Consider the following 16,799-nt stretch of genomic DNA (forward strand, 5'->3'; position numbering starts at 1 on the left):
CCATTTCATAAGAGAAAAATGGAAGATTAAAAGTTTCTGGGGCAGGTCATTGGGGGTGATTAATACTAAATGATTGTGTGGATTCCATCAGTATTGAAAAGAAAGTTCACGAACAGAGGTAATGGTTACAAAGTAGTGTGGATATAATTAATATCACTGAATTGTATTCCTTCCTAGCAATCATAAGGCCCTGTTTTTAACCCCCTGCACATCCAAAAAAAGAAATGCTAAATCTTCCTTCTGTTACCTGCCTTGAGTGGTCGGTGCTCTTCTACTGTTATGATTGTATTCCTCAGAGAATCTCTGGTGGATCTCTGATGTTTATCCATTCTTTTACATATGACCCATCATTTGAATATTGAGGTTGAGTTTTAAAGGATTTGTGAATTAAAATGAGGGCAGTGGCTGTAGTTTAACTCGAGGCTAAAGAAGGAAGATCCCTATTCAGACAAGGCTGCATAGAAAGGTCATTTCCAAATCACCATACTAGTGATGAAACTGGAGGGACAATTGCTTGTAAGCATTTACAAGTGAGAGAAAAGTAAGAGATAAGTTTCTGATAACATTAGATTTTGGTCATGTCAGTTTAGATTTAATATTTGCATGAATTTTAAAAATTTTCCTTTCCCCTTACTTTCAGTATATTATTTTGAAATTTTGTAGTGTGTTCTTGTTTGCTGCATTTAAAAGAAACATAGTTTTCCTTCATATTAACATTTTTTTTAATTTAATTTTATTTTATTTGAGAACATACTGTACAGAGGGGTTACAATTACATGGGCAGGATACTGCATACATTTCTACCAAGCATTGCAACCTCCTCCTTTGTTTATCCTTCACCTCCCTTCCCAGCCTCCCCCCTCTCCCCCACCCAATCATACCCCCCCTCCCCCCCCGACATTGTAAAGCTGGTTTTGACATGACATTTTGTACTTCTCATTGTTGCAACAGGTCCACCTGAATCCTTAAACGACTTGTTTGTCCCCATCTCCTCCACATGTTATACTGACATCAAATATAGTGAAAGCAGGGGTTACACTGTGGGGGAGGGACATACAAAGCAACCAAGAAATAATCTTATAAATGCGTTAGAAACACATGCATGAAAGAAACAAAAACATTAAAATACATATTTGAGGGTTCGTTTTCCTAACATCACATTCTCTGACTTTTTCCACTTGACTCATACCTATACTAGATATTGCAAATAAGGGAAACCATGGGACCTATGTTTCTTTGGGCCTGGCTTACTTCACTTAATATAATTTTTTCCAAGCCTTTCCATTTTCTAACAAATGGGGAAATGTCATTCTTTCTGATGGAGGCATAGAATTCCATTGTGTACATATACCACATCTTCTTGATCCATTCATCTACTGAGGGGCATCTGGGATGGTTCCATATCTTAGCTATGGTAAATAATGCAGCAATAAACATAGTTGTGCTGGTAGCTTTAGTGTGGCCTTGTTTGTGATCATTTGGGTAAATGCCCAAAAGTGGGATTGCTGGGTCATTGGGGAGCTCTATGTGGAGTCTTTTGAGGAACCTCCATACTGCTTTCCAAAGTGGTTGAACATGTTTACATTCCCACCAACAATGAAGTAAGGTTCCTTTCTGTCCACATCCCCTCCAGCATCTGTTGTTGTTAGAGTTCTTGATTTTTGCCGTTCTAACTGGAGTGAGGTGATATCTCAATGTTGTTTTGATTTGCATTTCTTTTATGGCTAGGGATGTTGAACATTTCTTCATGTGTCTATTGGCCATCCTTATTTCTTCTTCAGAGAAGCTTCTCTTTAAATCTTTCGTCCACTTACTTATTGGGCAGTTGTTCTTTGAGGATTTGTTGTTGGGTGGTTTAATTTTTTGAGTTCCAAGTATATTTTAGATATGAGACCCTTGTGCGTTGTATGGCTAGTAAAGATCTTCTCCCAGTCCGTGGGCTTTCTATTGATCTTGCTAGCTATGTCATTTGCCCTGCAGAAGCTCTGCAACCTTATACAATCCCATTTGTCCAACCTTTCTTTGATTTGTTGTGTTTCCGGGTCTCTATTCAGAAAATTTCGGCCTGAGCCAAGGAGACCCAGGGTTTCTCCTATTCCATCCTGTAATGTTTTCAGAGTGTCTGCTTTGAGTTCAAGGTCTTTGATCCATTTGGAGTTGATTCTGGTGCAGGGTGATATACAAGGATCTAGCTGTAGTTTTCTACATGTAGTTAACCAGTTTTGCCAGCACCATTTACTGAAGAGGCTGTCTGTCTTCCATTCTATTGTTTTAGCTCCCTTATCGAAGATTAGATGGCTATAGGTCTGTAGGTTCATTTCTGGGTTTTCAATTCTATTCCATTGGTCCTGAGGTCTGTTCTTATGCCAATACCAAGCTGTTTTGATTACTATGGCTTTATAGTAGAGTTTGAAATTTGGTATTGATATTCCTCCAGCAGTGTTCTTTCCGTTGAGGAGCGTTTTTGCTATTCGGGGTCTTTTATTGTCCCATATGAATTTTTGGATTGCCTCTTCTATTTCCTTGAAGAATGAGGTTGGAATTTTGATAGGTATTGCGTTGAATTTGTAGATAGCCTTGGGAAGTATTGCCATTTTCACGATGTTAATCTTTCCAACTTAGGAGCATGGGAGGTTTTGCCATTTTTTAAGTTCTGTGTTGATTTCCTTTTTCAAGATTTTAAAGTTTTCATCATAGAGGTCCTTCACTTCTTTAGTTAATTCCTAGGTATTTTATTTTTTGTGGGGCTATTACAAATGGAGTTGCTTTCCTAATTTCAGCCACACTTTTCTCATTGTTGGCATACAGAAAAGCCATTGATTTTTGGAGGTTAATTTTATAACCTGCTACTTTGCCAAAGTTTTGAATCAGCTTGACTAATTTGGGAGTGGAGTCTATGGGATTCTTTAAATACAAAATCATGTCATCTGCAAAGAGGGAGAGTTTCATTTCTTCTTTCCCTATTTGGATCCCCTTTATGTCTGCATCTTGTCTTATTGCTGTAGCTAGGCATTCTAATACTAGATTGAAGAGAAGTGTAGGGAGTGGCATCCTTGTCTTGTTCCTGATTTAAGAGGAAATGGCTTTAGTTTTTCACCATTGAGTATAATGCTGGCTGTAGGTTTGTCATATACAGCCTTTATTGTATTGAGGAATGTTCCACGGATTCCTAATTTTTCCAAAAACTTCATCAGGAAGGGGTGTTGGATCTTGTCGAATGCTTTTTCTGCTTCTATTGAGATAACCATGTGGTTCCTATTCTTGCTCCTGTTGATGTGATGAATAATATTAATTGATTTGCGTATATTGAACCAGCTTTGCATCCCTGAAATGAATCCTGTTTGATCGTGGTGTATGATTTTTTGGATGAATTGTTGAAGTCGGTTGGCCAAAATTTTGTTGAGAAGTTTTGCATCAATGTTCAGCAAAGAAATGGGTCTATAGTTCTCTTTCTTTGATGAGTCCCTGCCTGGTTTTGGGATGAGGGTTATGATGGCTTCATAGAATGTGTTCGGTAGTGAGCTTTCTCTTTCAATTTCATTGAAGAGTTGGAGGAGAATTGGTGTGTGCTCTGCTTTGAAGGCCTTGTAAAATTCCGCTGTAAAACCATCTGGTCCTGGACTTTTCTTAGCTGGGAGGTCTCTTATTGCTGTTTCTATTTCAATGCTTGATATGGGCCTGTTAAGATAGTTTACCTCATCTTGGTTTAGTTTTGGCATGTCAATATTTGCTAGGAAGAGGTCCATTTCTGTCAAGTTCTCAAACTTATTAGCATAAAGTTTTGAGAAGTATTCCCTTATAATGTTCTGAATCTTGTTGTTTCCGTGGTGATGTTTCCATTCTCATCTCTGAGTTTATTAATTTGGGTGTGTTCTCTTCTTTTGCTGATAAGATTTACTAAGGGTCTGTCAATTTTGTTAAGTTTTTCGAAGAATCAACTCTTTGTTTTGTTGATTCATTCTATAGTTTTTTTGGATTCTAATTCATTTAATTCTGATTTAATTTTGATTATTTCTTTCCGTCTACTGGATTGGGGTTTATCTTGCTGCTCTTTTTCAAGGAGGTTTAGATGTGTCATTAAATTGTTAGTTTCAGATCTCTCCAATTTGTTGATGTAGGAGCTCAGAGCTATAAACTTGCCTCTGAGTACTGCCTTTGCTGTGTCCCAGAGGAGCTGGTAATTTGTGTGTTCATTTTTGTTGAATAGCATGAACATTTGAATTTCCTTTCTAATCTCTTCCATGACCCACTCATGATTCAGCAGTGTGTTGTTCAGCCTCCATGTGATACCGGACTTTCTTTGGTGGCTTTTGGTGTTGAGTTCTAATTTTATTCCCTTGTGGTCAGAGAGAATGCAAGGTATAACTTCAATGTTTCTGAATTTAGACAAGTTTGCTTTGTGGCCTAAAATGTGGTCTATTTTAGAAAACGTTCCATGTGCTGCTGAGAAAAACGTGTATTCTGATGCTGCTGGGTGAAATGTTCGGTAGATGTCTGTTAAGTCTAGTTGATCTATGCAGCTGTTTAGATCTGTGGTTTCTCTCTTGAGTTTTTGCCGAGTTGATCTATCTAGTGGGGAAAGTTGTGTGTTAAAATCCCCAACAATTAATGTCTTTGGATCTATATGGGATTTGAGGGAAAGTAGTGTTTCTTTGATAAATTTGGGTGCTCCATTGTTTGGCGAATAGATATTTAGAATTGTAATATCCTCCTGAAGGAGAGATCCTTTAATTAGTATGTAGCGACCTTCTTTATCTCTTCTCATGAATTTTAATTTGAAGTCTATTTTATCTGATATTAGGATTGCAACTTCCGCCTGTTTATGCGGTCCGTTTGCTTGTTAGATTTTGTTGCAGCCTTTAACATTGAAAATGTGTTTGTTTTTACGGGCAAGATGTGACTCCTGCAGGCAGCAGATAGAAGGGTCTTGTTTTTTCACCCAATTAGACAGTCTATGTCGCTTAATTGGAGAGTTCATTCCGTTAACATTAAGAGATAGGACTGAGAGGTATTTGGGAGTTCCTGCCATGTTATCTACCTTCTTGGGGGCTGCGAAAACTGGGTTCTTCCTATGGTTCTTGGATTCTCAGTTTGGGTGCAGTTTCTTGGCCTTTATTGTGGTCTTGTTGGTTTTCTATGTGTAGGACCTCTTTAAGAACCTTTTGTAGGGCTGGTTTGGTGGAGATGTATTGTTCCAATTTTTCTGTGCTATGGAAGGTTTTTATTTGGCCTTCAGTTATGAAGGAGAGTTTAGCTGGGTACAGTATTCTTTGTTGATAGTTGTTTGTTTTTAGGGCATGGCATACATCATTCCAGGCTCTCCTTGCTTTGATTGTCTCTGCTGAGAAATCTGAGGTGATTCTAATTGGTTTCCCTTTATAAGTGATTACCCTTTTCTCTCTGACAGCTTTAAGGATCTTTTCCTTGTTCTGAGTTGATCCTGTGTGGATTATAATGTGGCGGTGGGATGTCCTATTCTGGTCTGGTCTATTTGGGGTTCTAAAGGCTTCTTGTATCTGGACAGGCCTATCTTTTTGCATGTTTGGGAAGTTCTCTGCTAGGATCCTGTTAAACAAATTTCCTAGACCATTAACTTCTGTTTCTAGGTGCTCCTCTACACCCATTATCCTTAGATTAGGCCTTCTGATGGTGTCTTCCAGGTGTTGGATAGATCTATCATATTTCTTGGACTTGTCTTGGATGGTTGTATGTTCTTTCTCTATAATATCTAGGCTGTCTTCAATCCCTGAGATTCGATCTTCTGCATGGTCTAACCTGCTGTCAAGACTCTCTACTTTGTTTTTTATCTTCCTTCTAGTTGGTCAGCTTTGATGGCTTCAAGTTCTTTGTTGAAGCTCTGTTTTAGGTCTTGTATGAATTTCTTTACTTCCTTAATTTGGTGTTCAGTGTTTGTCCTCAAATCGCTTAGTTGATTGGTTATGGTTTCTTTGGGCTCCCATTCCTTCTGTTGGGTTCCATTCAGCATTCCCTTTGTGGTCTCCCTTACTTCCTTCAGCTCTTTGTTAATGGATTCCATGAATGCCTTTAGTGATCTTTGTGTGTTCTCTACCTGGTCTCTCAATTCCTGTATTACTCTTTGATTAGCTTCCTCCCGTTCGTGGGATTCCTGCAGATCTCTTTGAGTGTTCTCAGCCTGCTCACGCCATTCCTCCCTTTCTCTTTGAGTATTCTCAAGTTGTTCACGCAAATCCTGTATCAGTTTTTGAGTAGCTTCCTCACGCTTATGATATTCCTGTATAAACTTCTGGGATGCCTCCTCTCTCTCCCTATCATGCTCATACAGAGTCTTTTGTACGTTGTCAAACTTTTCATTTATCATGTTTGCCAACAGTGTTTGTAGAGCTATTTGGGAACTCTCCTCTGGATTATTCATTATCTGTTCTAACCCCTGATTATCAAGATTGGGAATTGAGATACCCGAATTTGCCATTTTTCTTGTGTTTTTCCAGCTTACTCTGCCCGTTTGAGATGAAGATAGCACCAGTTTTGTTCTAGAACACTATCTTAAGCTAACCATCAACCAAAGTTTGCATTTGTACAGTCAATAGTCTACAGATACAATCTAGTTCAACAGATACATCTATTCGACATCAAACAACTATATGTTAAAGGGCTTCGAACCGCAGAGAAGAATTTGGAAAACCAGAAATTATTAGGGTTAGGGAGAGATGTGGGTAAAAAATAGGAATAGATTGGTGTGGGGAGGCACAGGGAGAGTTAACTATGTCCTAATCACAATGCAGGAAATAGGTTGGGTAGGATGCAAGTAGAGAGAGAAAAAGAAGAAAGGGAAAGGGGAATGAAAAGAGACCAGAAAAAAAAATAGAAACGTAAAAATTAATGTTATTTTAGAGATTAAAAGACCATCTATTTATAGAGGAATATGAATATGTTGAGAGAAAGGGAGGGACATAGAGGAGATGAGAAAAACTTAAAAAAATGCTTAAAATATTATATAGGTATAAAGAGGTAGTACTGCTATTAATGAATTTATGTCTCAGAGGTTTTGAATTGAGTAATAAGTTTGTGGATTAAGTGTGTACACAATGGGGGATAGGGTCTACTGGTTAACTACAGGTTTATCTGAGGACGTGCAGGACAAGAGTTAAGTCACATAAAGAAGAACAAACAGGAAAAGATGGAAAGGATAGGAAAGTGAGAAGAAAAGATCAGAAGTTCAGTAGAGCTAGACAAAAAACAAAAAGATAATTAAGAATGAAAGAAAAAGAGAAAGAAGACAAGAAAAGAAAGGAAAACACACATTCACGTATTCCTAAAATAAAAATTATAAGAGGAGAAAAAAAAAAAAAGTTAATGGAAAACATTTTTTTCAGAAGAGGCAAAAATTAAAGATTAATAAAAGTTTTAGAAAAGCCAAAACAAATTTTTTTTATATATATAAGGTAACAAAAAACGAAAAAAAAAAAAAAACAAAAAAAAGAAAAAAAGAAAAGAAGAAGAAAAAAAAAAGTTCTTTGATTTTTTTTTTTTTTTTGGGAGGGGCGGGAAGAGTTCTGTATCTCCCTTTTGTCTGTAACCAGAGTCTGGTTGGAGTCTCTGGTCAGCTTGAGGTCCTGTGGCTTGATTGGTTTCTTAAGTCAGTTTGTTGGAACAGGCAGAAAAATGCTCTGCTTTACCCAAGATTTTGAGATCCCCCTCCCAGGTTAGTTTACTGGGAGGGTGATCTGCTTTGAGAATCACAAAAGAGTGGGATGCAGTGATGAGGCTAGGTTCTGGGTAGAGTTGAGGCCTTTCAACGAACAGTAGCTTTTCCCTGGGGCTATTTTGTCAAAAAAAACTCACAGCACCCAGCCTGGAGCCATTCTCAGGGTTTCTGTTTTTCAATTGATTGTGGTGGCTGCTAGAGGGAGGGGCAGCCTCTGGCTCTGGTTACCCAGTGAAGAGAGCCACTCCAATGGCTGGCGCCTGAGCTGGGTGACTTTTCCCTGGATGGAACTGAGTCTGTGAGGTCACTTCGCCGTTAAGTTCTTGTGACCTGCTAAATGACTACTTTTATTCCAAGGCCTGAGCTGGAGCTAGCCGCTCCTCCGAGCTTTGTCGGTATCCAAGATGGAGATCACCAGTGCTGGCGGGGGGAGGGGTGGCCTTCCCTCCTCTGCTCCCAGAGAAGGAGTGAAGAAGTCGGGCTTCTACTCACGCCGAGTCTTGGATCCCGGGTCGTCTCTGGTCTGCAAAGTGCAGGATGAAGTTGTCCGCTCCTTGTCGGTTCTTGCTGGTGTTGAGTAGAATCTGCTCGTCCGCTGTGTCTGGCTCCTTCGTCCCGGACTGTGTCTCAGGTGTGCCCCCGCCGCGGTGATCGCTGCCGCGACCCTGCCGCTGCAGCAGGAGCTGCTGGCAGGCGCTCAGATGTGTCTGCTTGGCTTCTCCTCTCTTGACTAACTCTCTGTCCTGTGATGGCACACTTGGTGTGATTCTCTGGCTTGGGACTGTTCACTGGAACTCTGAAACTGTTTTCTATGCAAGAGCTTGTTCAGATTCCAGCTTCTCCTCCGCCATCTTCCCGGAACTCCCATATTAACATTTTTTGTATTACATTGTGTTATTTATTTTTGAAAGTTTTTATGGTTTTTTTTTTCTCAATCTAGAGACTGGCCACTGCCTCAGAGATTTTGCTCAGTTCTGCCAACTGAGTCACAGCGCAACTTCCAGCTTCTTTCTTTTTGAAAAGTCTCAGGCAAAGCCCAGCACAACTAAGGAAGTTGAAATCTTATGCTCTTGGTTTGAAGCCAGTCTGAGCAGCAAAGTCTGAGGTTCTTTTATTTTCCATTGGTTGTGGGGCCTGAACTCTAGACCTAGGTGTTGTCCTTCAGCATTCCAGCTTAAGGTTAGCGCTCTATCAATTGATCTGCAACACCATTTCCGGCTTTTTTTGTATATGTGGTTCTGAGGAAACAAATCCAGGGTCTCATGCATGCAAGGCAAGCACTCAACCACTGAGCCAACTTCCCAGCCGGAGTCTGAGATTCTTATCTCCAATTAATCACCAAAAAGCTGGAGTGGTAGGACTCTAGCCTTGAGTAAAACAGGGCAAGTTCAATTCCTGGTACTGGTAATTACATGCACAAGTCTCATGGACATTTGGTAGGTCTGGCTTTGAACTGCAGCCCTTAGATTTCAGCCTCCTGGATAGCTAGGATTTACAGGCATAAGCAACAGCCTCTGTCTTATTTTAATATTTTTAACCAGCTCTTCCCTTCAACCTCAATGCTTTTTTATTGCGGTCAGTAGACCTAATCTCTGGGCCTCATTGCTGTTTCTTACCTATTTTTACGGAGGGTAGGGTTTGAACTCTTGGCCTGAGTGCTGTCTTTGAGCTCTTCAGCTTAAGATGAATGCTCGTGTTCTTCACCTACAGTGTCACTTAAGGTTTTCTGGTGGTTAATTGGACATAAGGGTCTCATGAACTTTCCTTCCCAGGAAGGCTTTGAACCGTGATCTTCATACCTCAGCCTCCTGAGTAGCTAGGATTACAAGACAGAACCACAAGTGTCCTTGTGTTTCTTAGCTTTTTGGCTCAAGGATGATGTTTTACAACTTCCACAGCTCAGCTTTTAGCTTTTTTTCTGGCTTATGGACATAAGATTCTAATGTACTTTTCTGTGTAGTCTGGCTACAAACTGATCCTCAGATTTCAGATTCCTGAGGTACTCCAATTATACACATGAACCACAAAACCATTGCTCATTTTAAAATGTTAATATGTTCTTTTTTCCATTTAAAATTTTTTTTGCATTTTTTTAAAAATTTTTATTGTATATGTGCTAGTCATGGGGCTACAAATCAGAGATTGGATACAATGCCAGAGCTTTACCTTCAAGACTAGTGGCTTACCAAATGAGCCAAAGGAAAGCTTGCAGATATACTTGTTTTGTCTTGCTGCTTGAACTAAGGCCCTAGGTGCTGTCCTAAAAAGTGATTACCCAGTTTGCCATTTAAGTCACAGCTCAACTCCATTTTTTTTTTAATTCTTGGTAGTTAATAGGAGATGAGCCTTATGCAAAGCCCCGAATGAATCAGTTGCCTGAAATCTGAGGATCATGGTTCAAAGCCACCCAGGGCAGGAAAGTCCATGAGACTTTTAGCTTCAATTAATCAATGAAAAGTTGGGAGTGGTGGAGCTCTATCTTTGAACAAAACATTCTCAAGCCATAGGATAGCACACAGATGTACACAGAGAGAAAGCCTTATGGACTTTCTTGTATGGGCTAACTTTGACGCATGCTCCTCAGATTTCATCCTCTATTCATCCTCTCTCCGTTTAAATTTTTATTGGTCCTGCGGCTTCACCTCTGACTCTGGGACCTATATCTTAGCTTTCACAATCAATGCTGGTGTTTTTAACACCTCTGCCACAGCTCAAGGTTTTGTGCTGTGTAACTGGAGATAAGAGTCTCAAGCAGGTTCCTCCCCTGGCTGACATGACACTGCAATCCTCAGATGTCAGCCTCTTGTGTAGTAAGGATTACACACATGACCAGCAACATTTGGGTCATTTTAAAACTTTAATATGTGCTTGCTTCCACCTCCTTTTATTTTTATTATTTTTTTCATTTTTGCTTGGCCTGGGAGTAGAAATTGAATTTCAGATGCTCTCTCAGTGCATACATGGGACTAACCATAACGTTTGGCTTTTGTGGGAAAGTTAATTGGAGAGAAGAGCTATGCCAGATTCAGGAGGCTGAAAATTGAAGAAAGTCCTTAATGCTCTCTTCTCTAATTAACCACTAAAGGCTAACTTGGACTTCCTATCACTGTACAATCACTCACGACGGACCTGGTCATCTACAGACACTTTCTTGTAAATGTCATCCTTTGAAAACATGTACAATTCTATTTGTTCCTCATCTTAAGTTCTAAACCTACATAGTGCTGATCTCAATTAGTCATGGAATACCAAATACGATAGGAAGACAAACCTGAGAGAGAGACATGCAATACAAAAGCAGAGCTTGCTCAGTTCCTCAGCACTCAAAGAGGGGAGGATGTGGAAGGGGGGGAGAACTTCATGAGCCTTTCTACTCTTTATTTTAGCAGTGGGTTGTGGGAAATATGTGGTTTTATTTCAACATGAAAATATCTCAATGCATAGCGATTTTGCCTGGTGGGTTTATATTTTCTGCATAAATGTTATGGAAACTCATACATAACTCTCTTTTCATCCTGCAGTAAAGGTCAAAGCAGCAACAAACGGAGATGAAAACAGATGATCGCCAGAGTCACAACTTAAGAAGGTTTCAGAGGATGGGGATTTTCCCTTGACTCCTTTTCCACTTTCTTCTGATAGCTCGTAACTGTAGGGGTGATGTTGACAGCTGTTTGTAGGAATTTTTGTTTTTCTCCAGATTCAAGTCTTATCTCTGCTTAGTTTGCTTCTCTATGCAGTATTTGACTTGCTCAGCTCCTGCCTGATTGCATCAACGAACTCCTCTTTCAGCTTGGTTAGTTCTTTTCTCATCTCATCTAAAATATCCTGCTTCAGTCTGTCACAGTCAAGGCTTTCTGTCTGGACCCGGTCGGCACTGGGCTGGGACAAGGGTGTGGACTTATAATGGCTTATAGGACCTGTTGTCAAAAACAATCTGATTTTTCCTTGGAGAATCTCATCTGGAGATGACGGGTGACTTGCTGCCATTCATTGTATTTGTTCTTTCCCAAGGTTTCCTGGTTGGTTCAGGTGTACTTGTTGATGAAACCTTAGAAGTTACAGGTTCTGATTCTTCATTTTTTGCTTCTATTGTTGATCCCTTTTCTGCCATTCTCCTCCTTCTGGCCATCAGGAGACTCATTTCCTCCCTTAAGCTGCTACTTGCCAAGGGAACGGGTCCATTTCCACCACCCATGTCTGTTTTAGCTGACACGGAGTTCACATCTGTGAACACCGTGCAAAGAGGCATCTTTCACCCATGACAATTTCCTAAGCTTGGCTCCAGCAATCGCAGCTGCAAGTCCAGTTAAAGGAAGATTGTCTTCTGAAAAGGATCCTTAAAAAAAATCCGGATGCAGGAAGGGAGGGGCAGGAGGTGGTACAGGAGAGGGGCTTGATTAGGAAGAGGCTGTGGGGGAGGAGGGCCAGAGGATAGCAGTGGGGGTGAAGGAGGAGGTTCTGGGGGAGGAGAGAATACAGAGGCCTGGGCTGGACCTGGTGGGAGTGTTGGAGGAGATGGAGGTGCAGGTGGTCCCAAGATAACACCCTGCGGGGCTGGAGCCTCCGACAGCTGAGAGGCTTCCTGAAACCCTGGCTCAGAAGCAGAGGGGTCTCCCAGCTCAGAGTTTACAGGGGTCTCCACAAAGGCAGAGGTGGCATTACTCGGCACTCTGCTCTCTTGATCCTATTCCACTTGCTCCAGCTGCTCCATCTGCTCCGGCTCCAGCTGCTCCTCCTCTCTCTTTCCAACCTCTCTCCAGCCTCTCTCTCTCTACCTTTCTCTTGTCTTTCCCTCTCCATTCTTTCTGTCTCCAGCCTGTCCCTCTCCAGCTCCTTCTGACGTTTCTGTTCTTGCAGTTGTCTTCTTTGGATGTCCAACTCTTCTTGGGATGGGCCATTTTGAACTTGATCAGGCAGTTGTGAATTTTATCTAGGCAATTTTGGTCCTGCCTCCTGTGAATTCAGCACTTCTAAGGCATGCATCATGCACTTGCGAAGACATTAGCATCCTCTTTGCTGCCATAGTTAAGACTGTACACCTGCCTGGCATCTCGCCACTGGTGGAAGGTCTGTGTTGCTTGATTATACTTTAATCCTTTGGGGATGGCACAGCTGATCACCAACTGATGATCCTGGATCTTCCTGCCCAGCACTCTGAATGTGTTGTTGCCTGTATGGTGATAGATATGAACTCTGCTGAACCCAGTTGAACCACAGCTGGCACCCACTTTTATTGGCATCATCACAAACCAATGCAGCAGCTCTTCCCTGACAGATACTCTGTTCACTCATTGAGCCGGCGGGCCTGATGGATGCGGCACGGGAGTGCGCTCCTCTGGGACGGCAGGGTTGGCTCATTCAGTGCTTCTCTGCTACACTGGCGGCCAGCTACTCCATCACCTGCTGTCGCTCCGGCCAGGCCTGGGTTGCAGGGTAGGTGGGCCGCTTTGGCTGCCTGCTGCTGCCGCTGTTCCTGCACAGGCCCCTGAGGACCACGAGGACCAAGAGGACTGCAGCCGTCCCAGCCATGGGAGGAGAGTGGGGCGTGCCATGAGGCGCTGGTGCGGGGTGTGTGGAACACTCAGGCTCTGCCCTCGCCCTCGCCCTCCCCTACCGCTGTCGCCCTCCCCCTTTCTTCCCCCGTATAAGTAAACTTTTATATCTTACAAAAATAACTTTTAGCTGGGGACTGGTGGCTCATGCCTGTAATCCTACTCAAGAGGCTGACATCGAGGATCACAGTTTGAAGCCAACATAGGTAGAAAAGTCTGTGAAATTCTTATCTCCACTACACTACCAAATATACTAGAAGTGTGGCTATGACTCAAGTAGTAAAGTGCTAGGCTTCATCAAATGATCTCAGAGCCCAGGCCATGAGTTCAAGCCCCTGGACTGGTACAAAAAGAAAAGTTTCATTAGTTTACATTATACTAGGATTATGGTGTGAGACACCAGTGCTGAGATTAAGAAACAACTTTTGTAGTAGCTGCCACTTTTGATCTTTTCCCTAGGAGTTTTTATGATTGATTTTATCCATGCCTTATATTTACATTCCACTAATGGAATTATTGTTTTGGTTGGAGGCACATTTCAATAATTCAATAACATATCAAAAACACATTTTTCGTTATTTTAAATAGAGAAGGGAAACATATGATGAGTCTGAGCCCAGCAGAGAATGAAAGATAGTTTGATTGCAGATATGTGGAATGTATTCCAGGATGTGGGAACCTACCAATTTGGGTGCTTCAGTTATCAGGTCTTCCTGAAGCTTCACAATAAATTTCTATGATGTCATAGCTACCTTTGCTATCACAACTGATAGGTGTCAGGCACTGATCTCACCCTTAGGTGGACTTAGATACACAAGGTGAAAAACATAATATTTAGAAGAAATGACGATTTACCATAAGACCACAGCTTAATGAGCTTTCCTGATTGAACTTTGAGATTTCATGAGCAGGACAGGCTCATCTCCACACAAGACTACTAAGCACTGAGGACCAGGCACTATTGTAGGCAACTAGAGAGAAAGATGTGAATACAGATGTGAATGGCCTGCCTCCATGCACATGTCATGCTGTTGGAGAAAACCATAAATCAAAAAGTTAATGTCAATAAATCAGAAGGATGGTCATGTGGGGAGACAGCATCACTTTGAGGATTGGAGGAAAAGACATGATATAATAGTAGGAGGCATCATCCATGCAATTATTGCTTTTCCAGGCTGGCTCCAATCTCAATCACAGATCGCATCCTCCTGAGTTGCACACTATAGGTGTCAGGCACCTGCAGTGGGCTCTTTGATATAAATATCTATAACAAATGTGTGTTAAGTTTCTTGGAAGTTTTTTGTGAGAAAGGTTAAAAATTAAACATATTATGCACCCTAAACTTTTTTTTCACTATCTTCTAATTATTTCAATATGAGCTGTCTTACTCACTTTTTGGAAAAGTCAAGACATTTTTTTTTCATTGTTCAAATCCTGGGGAGGGAATAAAAATGACAGCTTCTTTGCCAAAATACTAGAATGTACTAGTCATTTTAACTGACCAGTTTTGCCAAATAATATGTCTTGCCCTTCATGGATTTTTCATCTTCAATAATGTTAGATGAATAAAACTATAAATAGGAGAAAAGCAACCACATAGTAGCAAATTTATCACAATGACATATATAAGCTGTCCACTTTTTACCAAATGAAAACAGTTGCCACAAGCATTAAAAATTTGAATAAAAACTTGGAGATTCTTCCTCTTCATACAGTTGTTTTTTTTCTTTTTTTCTTCTTGTTTTGTTTGTTTTGGTTGGTTGTTGGCCTTGACCTTTTGGTCTGGGGGCAGTCCCTCAGCTATTCAGCTCAAGGAGAGCGCTCTACCACTTGAACCACAGCACCACTTCTGGTTTTCTGGTGGTTTTTTGGAAGTAGGTCTCACAGAGTTTCTTGACCAGACTGGCTTTGAACTGAAATCCTCAGATCTCAGCTTCCTCAGTAGTAGGATTGCAGATGTTAGCCACCAGCAACTGGTCAAAATAGTATTTTTTTCAATTTGGCTAGCTTGAATGATTGCCAAGGAAATAAATAGAACGTAAAATTGTTAATTTGTGCTAAAATTTGCAATAGTTTTACCTTGAAGAGTAGTGAAATATTTAGAATTACATATTTTGAGAAAATGTAGCTGATTAGCTTTTATTGATTTAAAATACTAATATACATCTCTTTTTTATTTAAAATACTAAAATATATCTCTCTTTGTAGACACTAAATTCTGAGTTCAAAACTTCTACTTGTTGGCAGTCACTCTGAGAGTTAATTCTGTCAGCTCATTTTTAAATCAATCATAGCTTAAATAACTTGAAGCTTACAAGGTGTCTTTTGGCAAGAATAAGTGAAATAAGCCTAAACTCCTGCCTTTCGAGTAACTGAAGAAATCTTAACGTCTAGAATGTATAGACTCAAAATATGAAACACACAAAGAACATTAAGGGAAAAGAACAAATAATCTTATCAATAAATAGGTAAGTGAATTGACTAGATAGGTCCCAAATTAAATATAGATGTCTACAGAATACACGAAAAATATTCAATGTCTTTAGCAATCAAGGAAATGCAAATCAAATATATGTTGAAGTTCCATCTCTACCTAATGAGAATGCCTATTATCAAAGAAAACACAAATACTGGCAAAGAGGTGGGGAAAGACACTCTACACAGTGTTGGCAATTAAGTGAATCAATGTAACCACAACAGAAATCAGTGTGGAAATTCCACCCAGGAAATCCTACATATACACCTGAAGAAATTTAAGTCAGAGTTATAGTAGAGCTGTGTGCACACACATTTTTTATAGCAGGATTCAAAATAGTCATGTTTTAGAATAAGCCACCACAGTCAGGAAAGTATGTACAACTGTTATCTCCAATTAACAATAAAAACAAATCTGGGAATAGAGCTTTAGATCAAGTGGCAGAATACCAGCCTTGATGGATAAAAAGCCAAGCAAGAGATGAAGACCCTAGGGTCAAGCCTCAGGACTGCCAAATGTGCATGTACACATGCATTGTCCCCCTCCCCCGCACAATGCTGCCTATATTTTTTAGCCAAGCTTCTTATTCCCCTTTGATTCATGCACCTATGACAGAGCTAAATATAATGAGAAAGTGATATTTAAAATGGTAAACTTATACTGAATACCCAGGTATATTTCTCATTTTTTTTTTGTAGTCACTGGGCTTGATCTCACAACCTGAGTGCTTTCCTTGAGCTTTTTCACTGAAGGTTGGCTCTCTACAACTTGGAGCTACAGTTCAACTTCCGGTTTTGTGATGGTTCATTGTAGATAAAGAGTCTTTAGGACTCAGTCCTCCATACACTTTCTAACGGCAATTCTCAGATTTCAGCTTCCTGAATTGATAGAATTACAGGCTTGATCCACCAACACTGAGCTAGAACCTGAGTATTTTCACCATTGCCCATTGGAAGAATTCAATTCTTTTACCTCCGGAATGCTTGCCATGCACATTTCTCTCTGGATAGCAATTGAGCAAAGAGAGAGGTTCCAGTAGCTCACACCTATACATAATACCTACAGAAAAGTCTGATATCTGAGG

The 16,799-nt window shown here is 40.6% G+C and overlaps 1 pseudogene; it reads right to left on the reverse strand.

The window, feature by feature from the left end:
* Window positions 1–11,361: 11,361 nt before the first annotated feature.
* Window positions 11,362–12,979, reverse strand: LOC122124498 (annotated as a pseudogene).
* Between the last annotated feature and the right edge of the window lie 3,820 nt (window positions 12,980–16,799).

Source organism: Dipodomys spectabilis, unplaced genomic scaffold (assembly GCF_019054845.1).
Source record: "Dipodomys spectabilis isolate Male_0828 unplaced genomic scaffold, ASM1905484v1 ptg000238l, whole genome shotgun sequence".
NCBI lineage: Eukaryota > Metazoa > Chordata > Mammalia > Rodentia > Heteromyidae > Dipodomys > Dipodomys spectabilis.